The sequence below is a fragment of the Zea mays genome, chromosome 6 (assembly GCF_902167145.1).
Source record: "Zea mays cultivar B73 chromosome 6, Zm-B73-REFERENCE-NAM-5.0, whole genome shotgun sequence".
Lineage (NCBI taxonomy): Eukaryota > Viridiplantae > Streptophyta > Magnoliopsida > Poales > Poaceae > Zea > Zea mays.
This window is the reverse complement of record NC_050101.1, coordinates 29,468,626-29,480,390: the sequence shown is the minus strand read 5'-3', so window position 1 is coordinate 29,480,390 and position 11,765 is coordinate 29,468,626. Positions and strand designations below refer to the sequence as shown.

The window sequence follows — 11,765 nt, the reverse complement described above, 5'->3', positions numbered from 1 at the left end:
CCAAAACAGCCCCTTAAGCAAAACCTTTATAGGAAATTCAGAAAAATCCAAGTTCTGAAATTTAACCTCTTCGCAAAGATCAACTATGTTCTCCTAATTCAAAAACTTGAATCCACTTGGTCCAAATAACAAAGTGGCGCCAAATTTCCCTGAACATACCTTGGCGAAGTTTGAGAACTTTTCTCAACCGTTTGACATAATCTTCGCATGGATTTACCTCGGGATGCGGCCTTGTGACACTAACATCTTGGCGACGCGACAACTCACTATACACAGCCCCAAACCGCTCGACTTCCACACATAAACGACAAAAGCTACGTCAGGGGAGCATATCTTGTTTAGTGATCATGCCCAAATACGTGAAGATTTGCATCCTATGAACATTTAAACTCAGGCAGAAGTAAAGAGCCACGTGCTCGACGCCGTGTCAGGCCAGCCGAGCGCGGACTGGTCGCGGCAGCGCGCGCCCCGCGTGTAGTCGCCCCTGCCCCGCGTGCCTGTGTCTCGCCCTCGCCTATAAATGCCCCTAGAGGCCTTAGTCGTATGCACTTGTGCACCCAAAGCCCCGCCCGAGCCAGAGATCACTGGAGTTCGTCGTGGGAAGCAAGCGCCACCGCCCGTCATCACTGCCCGAGCACGGCCGCCGTGGCCAGCCCTTCCCGTCGACCCCCAACCTCGCCCTAGCCCCTAGACGGCTTCCCCGAGAGGCTGTGAAGATTTCCCAAGCTTGAACCGAGACATTGCCTCACCAGAGAAGCAAGCGCGACCTCGCCGGACTTCGGCCGCCCGCCACCGCATGCAGACCGGGCTACCAGGTGAACCATTTTTCAATTCCTTGTGCCTACGACTTCCCTGACCTCTCGTGAAGCTCCCCAACTCACTGGATTGAGCTATCCTGCCGTGGTAAGGCCGGAATCCGCGCTGCCGACGAACTCCCCCGCCTCCGCGCGTGGACCATCCGACTCCGACCACCTCCGACGCCGACCCGTACCTCGACGTGACCGTCGTAACCTCCCCGACCTCCCTGGACGCTTCACTGGAGCTATCTCGCCGCTGGTAAGCCCCTCCGCCCTTTCCGCCGCCGCGGGTACTGTTCTAATGGGGGAAGGACCGCGAGATTGATTTAGGGTTACCCCAGGGGGTCATGCGTAATGTCAGTGACTCAGTGGAATAGTGGACCGAGGACTGAATTGTAAGGAACGCAGGAGAATTTTACTAGGGACCCTAGCGCAAAGTGGAAATTCCTTTTCCATTTTAAAATTCAATTCCTTAAATCTGCAGTAAATTAGTTAATTGCATAACTTAAGAAATACTTATCCAAATTTAGTCAAACAAATTTTGTTAGACTCTGTGATTTATGCACTATCAAACAAAATTAGTAAACCCCATGTTTTTTGTACTAGTTTGTAGAGTTTTGAGTTAAAACAGAAAACCGTCCAAACTTGTTAAAACAGAAAAAATGGAAATACTTCTATACTGGTTCAAGCACAACCATCCATCTCAATCCAAAATCTCCTATCGTCTGTGATCCCTCCTCCAGTTTTGGATATAAAGACAGTGTCTGCTCTCAAACCAACCAAGACACCAGCAAGTTCCTATCGAGAACAAGATGACAGATCAATATGACCAATTTATCTAATATCTCATGTGAATACGTGAAAAAGTGTTGCTTAGCTCAGTGAAATGGAATAAGCAAGAGAAGCTGTAGTGTAATAAGGGAAGAATTTTTGAGGTTTTCAAGCAAGGGCTGAGATAGATATACAAACAAGAAGAATTCACAATTGGACTCACATTTTGATCTCCTACGCTTGCTTTCATAGTCCCCCTACGAGCAGCCCGGAATCAATGAAGGAGTTCATTCGGCACCGAGCCGAGCGAGCGTAGATTCAATATGTTGATTGTACCAAACGAAGGATTTGCCTTATCATGAAAGCCACATTTGTTTCGTTTGAGGAAGTCACACGTCATGTTCCCTATAAATAAGGAGATTCATTCTTTTTTTCAGAAATCCCCTCTTCTTCCTCCTCAAGCCCATGTCACAAGACCAATCGGATCTCATCCAGCAGAAGACTCAGAGCGGATCTATCTAATGGCATGGCTGGCTATCGGATGTGATCTATTCTCGTGTCACATTGCTTTCTTTCTTCTCCCTCCATTTTCTTCACCTATTTTTGCTTGGGCGGCAGGCTCGATTGACAAAAAAGTGTATCTCACCTAGTGGCAAAAGTAGTACTTTTGACCTATCAACTAAGCTACTTCCCTGTCTTGGAGAAAAATTGAAGAGGAACATACATAACATATACACCGTTTAAAAATACTAAGCACCCCAGTATACAAGAATAACCCAAGAATGTCCATTAAAAGCTATTTCTGCCCAAACCTTAGAAAAATAAGAAAGGTAATAGAAACTAATAACCAGTGGATGAACACATTTTTCCTAGTATGCCTAAGTGATAAATAACATAGGAAAAATATATGGAACCCTAGTCTAGAGCTAATCCAAGGTTATAGATTTTATTAGGCACTAAGAAATCAAGAAAAGCCATGATTAAAAATATAAGGACAAATACAAAAATGGCAAGAAAAATTCAGTAGGCCTTCAACTACTAGAACACCACTACAAAAGTGATAAACACCCCAAATCATCACACTAAGTGAGTTAAACAAATTGAACTTGGATTTAGTCAATACTTCAAATAAATCAAAAGAAAGACCAAAAAGGTGAAACAGTGAGCAAACCAGTTTTTACCCAATTACTTATGATGTAAGCCACCAGAGAAAAATATAAAACTAAAATAACAATGTGATGTAACACACATTACCCCCTACCCATGAAAAAGGCCATATATTCCAAGAAATTCTACCACCCCTTCCCTTTGAGAAAAATTAGCCAAATTATAGAATAATTGCTCTTGCGCAAAGAAAAAGATAGAAAAATTAGGAAATCTGTTGTTTGACATTTTTCAAATATAGTAACAGTAGAAAGCACCACTAGGCCCTAAAACTTTCGAAAATCACAATAAAATGACCAATAGGTATCATTGCCTAAAACTTGGTACAAAGTCATATTATTGCACCTAAATGCCAGCAAAAATAAGCCTTAGGGAATAATCCACTGTTAAAAGAGAGTTGTAGTTCAAAGCACCCCCCCTCTGCCCTAAAACTTGATATTTTTGTTCAGGGTAAACCCTTACCATTTTAAGCCTCAATTTTTGAGACTGAGAACTATACATTAGTGAGAAACTACTGTAATTTGTACAGAATGTTTGGAAATTGTTAAAGCTATGTTGTAGTTCAAACCCACTTTGAAAAGCATAATAGAAAAGGGGGAAAGAAGGAATTGGTAAGAATAATAAATCTCACCCATAATGAGTTCAGCAAGGATCATGATAAAATTCTCACTAAGGCACTAAAAGAAAATTAGTGGGGCACCAAAACAATCTAACCACTCAAACTTGACCATACTTGACCTAAAATGACTAAGTGTAACACTAGAACTTCCAATATTAAGATTTAGCTTTACCTTATCAACTTGATCATTCTTACTACTACTACATTGCATATCATGGCATCCATGTATCTCACTCATTGCATTCATTAGATTGCAACCTCGCTGACGGAGAGTACATGCTCATTCCCGAGCAAGGAGTTGTCCAAGAGGAAGTCCAGGAGCCAGCTCCCGAACCTGCCACCGAGGATCTCCACGCAGCCTCAGCTTTTGAAGGCAAGCCCTGGTTTTATGCATAACCACTTTATATGCTACTTTACTACACTTAATGATTGTAGGTTTGTAATGTGCGCTTAAGTGTAGGAGTTGTTTGAAACCCTTAGTTGCATGAACTCAGGATTCCTTTTTGAGATGGATACTAGTATGTTAGGTCGAGTAGCTGCTTTGCTAATCAGGATCTCGGTAGAAGTCGAGTGATTTTTCTAGCACTCACGTGAGGTCAGGCATTGATTGTATTCATCTTGATAACGAGATCTATGATGGTCTATGGACTTGGATCTAGGGTGGATGCCTTGTCTATGAGACGGAAATGGAATTAAGGATTAATGTGTGGATACCTGAGTCACGCGTTTGAATGTACTAAGCACATGTCGGGAAATATGGTAATCGGTAAGCCTAGTACCTGAGTGAAGCCGGGCACGGACTTTACTCCTCACTTGTCCTGAGACTGGGTCTCCCATGCTAGCTATGGTGGGTACAAGTGCGGTCACTGCACAATGGCAGCCGGGGTCAGTGGAGCGTTGTATGCCAAGGCGGTGAGTCCTGGCCGCGAACGGGGATCGATGGGGACGGTTGACGTGTGTGGGGACAGAGTGCCCCTGCATGTCATGTGTTTAGGTTTACCTTGCAAGGTTAAAAACTCGATTTGAATCGTCTGCTTCTCGCAGCTAATGAGACTGCTTGACCCCTTATACTACATTGAGTAAAAAGTGAAATGAGGTTTTACTTGAGATAGCATGTTGATTGCACTAAATGATTGTTACCATGTATGCTTAGAAAAGGAGCAAACCTAGTTAAATTAATTATGCTAGAACTGAAAAAGCTAAAAAATTAATTTTAGACTCAGCTAGTGTGTCACACCCGGTTTTGGAAGGTAAACCGAATGCGAACCATGTACGTGCCAGGATCAGAACTCATGTACACAACGATTACATAATTGGACATCATCACACAATGCTTGAATTAAATAGCAAAAATGTACTTAGTTACATCAAGATGTGTGAGACATCCACAGAGTCTATTACATGTCCATAGTGTTTAACATTAACATCAAAGTGCGGAGTAACGAAACGTAGAATGTAAGCCTACACAGGCAGCTGATTGGGGGGGTTTGCCACTAAAGTTAACTAGAACTCGTCGTAGTCCTGGAACTCCTCAAAGTCCTCCATGTTGCCAGCTTCACCTCCTGAGCACTGAGAACAGTGGAGACAACCTGGGGTGGGGTGGTTTGTAAAGCAAGGGTGAGTACACATCAACATACTCAGGAAATGTCCCGTTTGGCTAAAGTGGACTAGATGTATGTGGAGTTAAGGTTAAGCAGTTGCTTTTAGTTGGTCAAGTTTCATTACTATAAGTAGAGCCAAGTTTTAGTAATACCCCAGTTATTACCCAGAGGCACTCCCTCCATGAGGAAATACCAGAGGTCAGAATTATAATCACCATTACTAATCATCATCATAAAAGTAACCAAAGTTCTTCTAATCGAAGAGGATCCCAAGGCTGCTCATAACCGTGAGCACGACTGATGTACCAGTTTCTAACACTCTGCAGAGGTCGCACACTTTACCCACAAGCCGTGATTCCCATTCTGCCCGAGGTTCTAGCCTGCCCATTGATCACTACCAAGGTGACCCAGCAGGGTCTTAGTACGTAGCCTTTACAAAGATTTCCCAGAGGTCATAGCCACCCGTGAGGTTTCTCCAGTTTGATAAACACAGTACATCTCCCAGAGGAATGGTGACTAACAAAACCAAATCAAAGAACATCTGCAACAGCTAAGAGCGTCCCATTCCACCCTCATGGTTGCACCGTTATCCCGGGTAGTCACTCCCCAAACAGGTCCTTACAGAGAGGTACTCAGGAAACAGCCTGAGCCCCCTAAAAGAATCATAAGAACCTCATCAGGATAACATCATTGTATCATAAATAATCACATCATGTTCATTGATTAAGTTTAGAGCAATAGCATAAGCTAACCATGATTAACCCAAAAAGGTAAACAAGGGTAAGGTAAATATAGACTAGTCAATCCTTAAGTTTCAATAATGTAATGCGGGACAGTGAATTATAAAGTAAAGTAGGACATGATAGGTCCAAGGACACTTGCCTTCACCAGGTTGTTGCTCAGAGGGATCTTCAGCAACACACTTAGGAACTACGAGCTGCTCGTTGTCTAAGTAAAGCGAGCATACATTCAATACATTTGGAAGGTAAAAATGAACATCACATCACATATGAACAAACATTGGCACACAACCCAAAAAGGTATAGTATTAAGTACAGGGGAATGAGATCAAGTTATAAAATGGACTAATCCTAATTGGAGACCTGATTACTCTCTAAGTGTTTGGAACATAGCTCAAAAAGGTTAAGTAGTAACTAAACAAGAAAAGATTAAATTATAAGGTGAACTACTCTTATTTAGGAACTAGGTACGTGCCCGTGCGATGCTACGGTTTAATTTAAATAGGGTAATTATTCAAACATGTTCAAAATCTTTACAACACTATTAACCATAAAGATAAATTGATACATTTATCACCCTCCACCTATAGAAATATCATTACAGTATGATTTATAAAAAGAAAACGAAACATACAAGCACATAGAATTTTCACGACATTATGGCTCACTGAGCACTCGAGCGATTATTGAGGACACATCCGTCCATCAAATTCACATGTCAGCCTCTTGAGCAGTGACGACCCGGGCTTGGTCTCCACATGCCGAGTGCTCCATGAAGAACGTGGTGCCGGCCTCCCGCGCCTCGCACAGCTCGTGCAGCTCCTCCAGCATGTTCTCGTCCACGCCGGGGCTCCTGGGTGAGGCCACCCGGAACCTCGCCTGCTTCTTGACGACCGCCGGTGCCGGCGACACAGTGGCGACCTCTATGTTGTCCGCACGGTCCGAGCCAGGCGACATGCCGCTATCGTTGGAGTTGGAGTCATCATAGCCCAGGCCCATGCTAAGGTGGTGCCACAACGGGTTGTTCTTGATGACCATCAGCAAGTTTTTGCGCTCGTAGTACCTGTTGTCCCGCTGCAGCGGCATGTGCACAACTTTCACCCTGGGGAAGCAGCTCCGAGACTGGCTCTGATTGATGATGAAGAAGGTCCTGCTTATGATGGCCTGACTGCCCACCACCGACGCCAAGATCGCCAGCACCAGGTCATCGTACTCTTCCCGTGTTCACCACAGAGGCGGCGGAAGACGGATGGAGCACAGAGGGATTCGAGGATCGAGTGCGGAGGACAGATGGAGCACGGAGGGAGACGGATGGAGCGTGGAGGGAGCGATGGATTCGAGGATGGAGCCGCGGGATTCGAGGATCGAGCGCGGAGGACGGATGGAGCACGGAGGGAGCACGACGGCAGAACCGTGCACCATCCTCGAATGTGGATGCCTACGATACAAACATAAGGAGTAGTAGAGATTAACAACGGGTAATTTCAAGTGATCTCATGAATCAATATCAAAGTTGGCTCAACCAAAATTGATGAACACACTAAAAATAACCGATTTTGATGCCCTGTGGATGTCAAAGATCACAACTACATCGGCAACAGCAGCTGTGTAGCACAGATTGCAAATGTTGACAAGAATGATGGTTAACGCATGTCGATTGAAGTTAAAAACCAGCCCATCCAGATGGCTGCTCTACCTTGGCCACACCAGCGTTAAATCTTTAGGATGAGCTCCGTTGGGCAGCTGCCCTGTTGATCTGTGTGGTAGCGCTTAATGCTGTTGCTGGTGTTCTAAAATTATCAGTACCAAAACCCCACGCATCGGGGGAAGCACCTGATGTTGTGTTCTTGGTTATGTTTTGGCTCCCATTAGTTGCATGATCGACCTTTGGTCCGGCCTAAGTCTTTGTGTCAGGGAAAGCCTGCCATGTTTTAGCATCAGAACTGGCTGATGAGGAGTTGCTAGCAAGCATCCCTTGTTCAAGCTCCCACACAGTACCTTGGATCTTTTCCTTTCGCTGCATGGAGTATAAATACTATGTAAGATGCTAATAAACTTCAGGAGAGTGAATATGTTGTATTAGACATATGTAGATAAATCACCTGAGATCCAGAATCTTGTGTCCTTGAGCTGACTTTGTTTGGGGGGCGGGGACCTCCTTGCAGACCAACTTGGCGGCTGTAGCGACGGGGGGATGCAAGGATGATGAGGGTGGGGGCACTGCGGTGGTGAATGGCCCGGTCTCCGGTGGGTACATGGACGCGCGTTGCTCCATTCCGAGCGTTCGCGCTATGGATGCGCCATGCCGGAGCACGCGTGTACGGGATCCGGTGGTCACGGTGGGAAAGGGTGAAGGGCGTGGTCTCCAGTGTGCGCCAAGCCGGATCCGGTGGGGAGAGCGCAATCTCAGGTGTGCGCCATGCCAGATCTGGTGGCCACGGCGGGGAAGGGGGGAATGGCACGGTCTCCGGTGGGTGGGGAAGGGGGGACCGCGGTGGGGAAGTGGGGAAGATAGTGGCGCCACTGCGAGATTGGCGGAGCACGGAGAACACGCTGGCGATGGAAATAGGCGGACATCGCGGCACGGCGGCTGGGGGTGCGTGGAGGCAGAACCGTGCACCACAGCCATAGTGTGGACGCCTACGGTCCGTTCTTAAGAAGTAGTAGATATTAGTAATATATGGAAGATATTTATGTGCTATATATTTATCATAGAAAAGTAAGCCGAAGAGCATCTTATAAGTTGTGTAGAAATATATATTCTATTGATATATAAAATCTTTTTTCCATACTCTACCACATAAAATTGAGATATATTTATTTTCGAGCTTTCAAAAATGCTGGAACCTAATAGGTTACTCTATTGAGTAAATTTTAAAATAAATAGATTCAAATGGTCCATTTACCTAATAGGTTACTCTATTGAGTAAATTTTAAAATAAATAGATCCAAATGGCCCATTTGTGTAAAGCACCCTAGAATTATATATGTGTGTGGGCCAATTACTGCCTTCATTTTCATCTCTAATTTCTATAGAGGATCCTACGCGCCAAATAGATCCAAATGGCCCATTTGTATGATACATGTTTATACTACTTGTTAAAGTACCCGTTAGAGTTTTCGTTGTTTCTTGTGTAATTAACCTCTCGTCCCTACCACAATAGATCTATCCTAACTAACGAGTCTATTAATACAATTTCTAATCCCACTCAGGGGTTAGAGTTTTCCACATGGTATAGAGCTAAATCTAATTTCATTTCTCTCCCACCCTTTCTAGCCTAACTATCAAATCTATTAATACAATTCCCAACCTCACTACTGAATCTTTGAGACCGTGTTTTGCATTTCTACGCGTTCGTAGATCGGGGGAAGAAGACCAATGGACGACGCATCAACGGACACACAGCTCAGCACCACAAACAAAGACAAAGATGTCAGCAACTGGCAACTCCAGGTCTCCATCATACGTCAGAACTCAGCACCCAGCGGAGTTCAGGTGTGCTGCCATCAATACGTCACTGCTCCTCGAGCGCCTTGAAATGGTCAGTGGTCACCTACTGTACAGGACTTTTGTGGCAGCCGGGAAAACTGATGTTCCTTTCCATCTCGATCTTTCAAACGAACATGCTAATCCATGGCAAAGACAGTTTAGTTGACCAGGCATTCAAGCTAGAGCTGCAGCCCTTGTATTGTAGGAGAGTGTCAGATACCAGGGCCGTTACAAGTGCATTGAGAACATCCATGGCCAGCAAAAGATCCCGGTTCTATGTGCCCTTATTCACCCGACAACGATAACCCATCGGAAATTCCAATAACAAATTCCAGGACCAGTAGTTGATTTGTGTATCGTATAATAAAAATACTAAATAAATGCCACTTAAGCATGATGGAATCAGTTAACCGTCCTTCTCTTGAGAGGCATTTAGACGACTCTTGATCCACGACTCAAGATAAAGTAGCTCTTCCTGCGAAAGCGAATGGCCCAGATCTGGATATGCCTGTAAATATCAACGCGAACAACTTCAGATCTTGGGTACTGGCAATTCAGGGCTCAAATCTCTACTACTTCTTAAGAACGGACCGTAGGCGTCCACACCATGGCTCTGGTGCACGGTTCTGCCTCCACGCACCCCCAGTCGCCGCGCCACGATGTCCGCCTATTTCCATCGCCAGTGCGTTCTCCGTGCTCCGCCAATCTTGCTCCGCCAATCTTGCAGTGGCGCCACTCTCTTCCCCACTTCCCCACCGCGCGGTCCCCCCTTCCCTACCCACCGGAGACCGCGCCACCGGAGACTGGCAATTCAGGGCTCAAATAGACAATGAAAGATCATGTAGAAATCTACCTTGAATTCACAGTTAACACCCGCGCTTTGCAAAAACGGTGGACCAGCCTAGCCAGCTTCAAACAATACTACTTTGTCAGCCATTCCATGTGACCAAAGAAACGGGGTCTGGAAATGCTGAAAGAACGAGAATAGTCAAATAAGGTAATGACCATATTAAAAAAATCAAATTTGCTTTCAAAGTTATATTTCTACAGCAAAGAGCTCATCTAAATTTCTTCAAAGTCGACCGAATGCACAGTAAGTGCATCTGTCGCATGGCGAGAATTTGTTTGCTAGTTTTTTCAACTCAAACAGGTGTCTTCAAAATCTCCCTGATTTTATCCAAAAATTTTATTATCATCCTAATCGGGTATTGGCTTTTCTTGATGCAATAGTTGATGCAAGAGAACATAACGTTGACAAGTTTATGATAGCTGTGAAGAAACATCTCAAGAGTAAAATTCCTGCAGAATTTATGCTATGCATACAGACGTGTTACAGAATACAAAATTAGATGTGTAATCTAATTTCTATCATGCGATGTTTGATCCTTCTTTCAGGGGAACAAAAGTGGAAGGCCTTACTGACTATATATATAACTATATGTACAATAATAATCATAATTCCTAGAGTAAATAAGAGAAAAGCACAAGACCAAGGGCTGCAAGCTCCATAAGAATAGCAAGAACCAAATAAGCATACATAGCTTCAGAACCACATCTACCAACAGATCAGTTAATTAGCTGTTATGAATTCAAATAAGCATATATTCCCCTGAACTCCTCTTCTTTGGCAAGATCGTATTCTATAGAATCCCCTTGTTTCCAACGTTCAATCTATTATATTAGCCATTTGCAAGTAGCCTTTTTGCCTATCTTAATTCTTATCTCCAAAGACCTAAGATGGGGGCATATATTCCTTTAACCTCAACTTGAACCTACTTGCATCACACTTTATATGTAAGGTTCGTCCATAATGCAGATAATATGAAAATAAAAGTACACAACACTGATCATAATCAGTGCTATATGTTCCCGCCAAGCTTCTGCAATCGAACTAAACTGGAAAGAATCTTTAAGTACACTATTGCTCATGGGGGTGGCCACACCAGCATAGGTATAAACAATTGAGTTAGTTCAGACAAAAGGTGACGGTAAGGTACCAAAGATCTAGTCTTGTCATTCAGCAAATTTACCTACCTATATATATCTATAATTATTAGGCCTTATGATTGCAGATTAATATAAACTAAAAAGAAGATACAAATGGATGAAAATATTGATTACCTTCCTCGCTTCAGGTGAAATCCTCTCAGTGACTGATGAACTGAAAGGCACCCACCCACTGAACACTACTCCTCCACCTAACTTCTTCAGATAAAGCAAAACACTAGCTAATGTCAGAGCACCTGTAGAGCAACATTCTATTGCTTTAGGATCATAAACCACGCCCACTTGTAGGGGTCAGATCTGGACGAAACATGTACCCTAAACGCTGGAATTCAAAGAGGGGAGATATGCAGAATGGAATTCGAATAGGCGAGACATGTCAATCGACAGAAGAACAATACATAGAGTGATCTAACCAAATCAAACATCACAACCACCGGCAGAAGAGCGGGTGGAGGGAACCGCCGGTAGAAGAAGAGTGGGTGAAGGGTGGCGGATGGATGTATGCGCACGCACCTGACCTGAAGCCTAGCGGGGATGAATCCGCTTTTCTCCCTCTCATCCTTGAACGAACACGCT

The 11,765-nt window shown here is 44.2% G+C and overlaps 1 long non-coding RNA gene across 1 annotated transcript; it reads right to left on the bottom strand.

Annotated features, from left to right (window-relative positions):
- Positions 1 to 9,348: 9,348 nt before the first annotated feature.
- On the bottom strand, positions 9,349 to 11,427 carry LOC103629145 (uncharacterized). Its single transcript, XR_554165.1, has 3 exons — positions 11,304 to 11,427; positions 10,036 to 10,143; positions 9,349 to 9,690 (listed from the first exon to the last, which is right to left on the bottom strand). It is a non-coding gene; the product is annotated as an uncharacterized lncRNA (long non-coding RNA).
- Between the last annotated feature and the right edge of the window lie 338 nt (positions 11,428 to 11,765).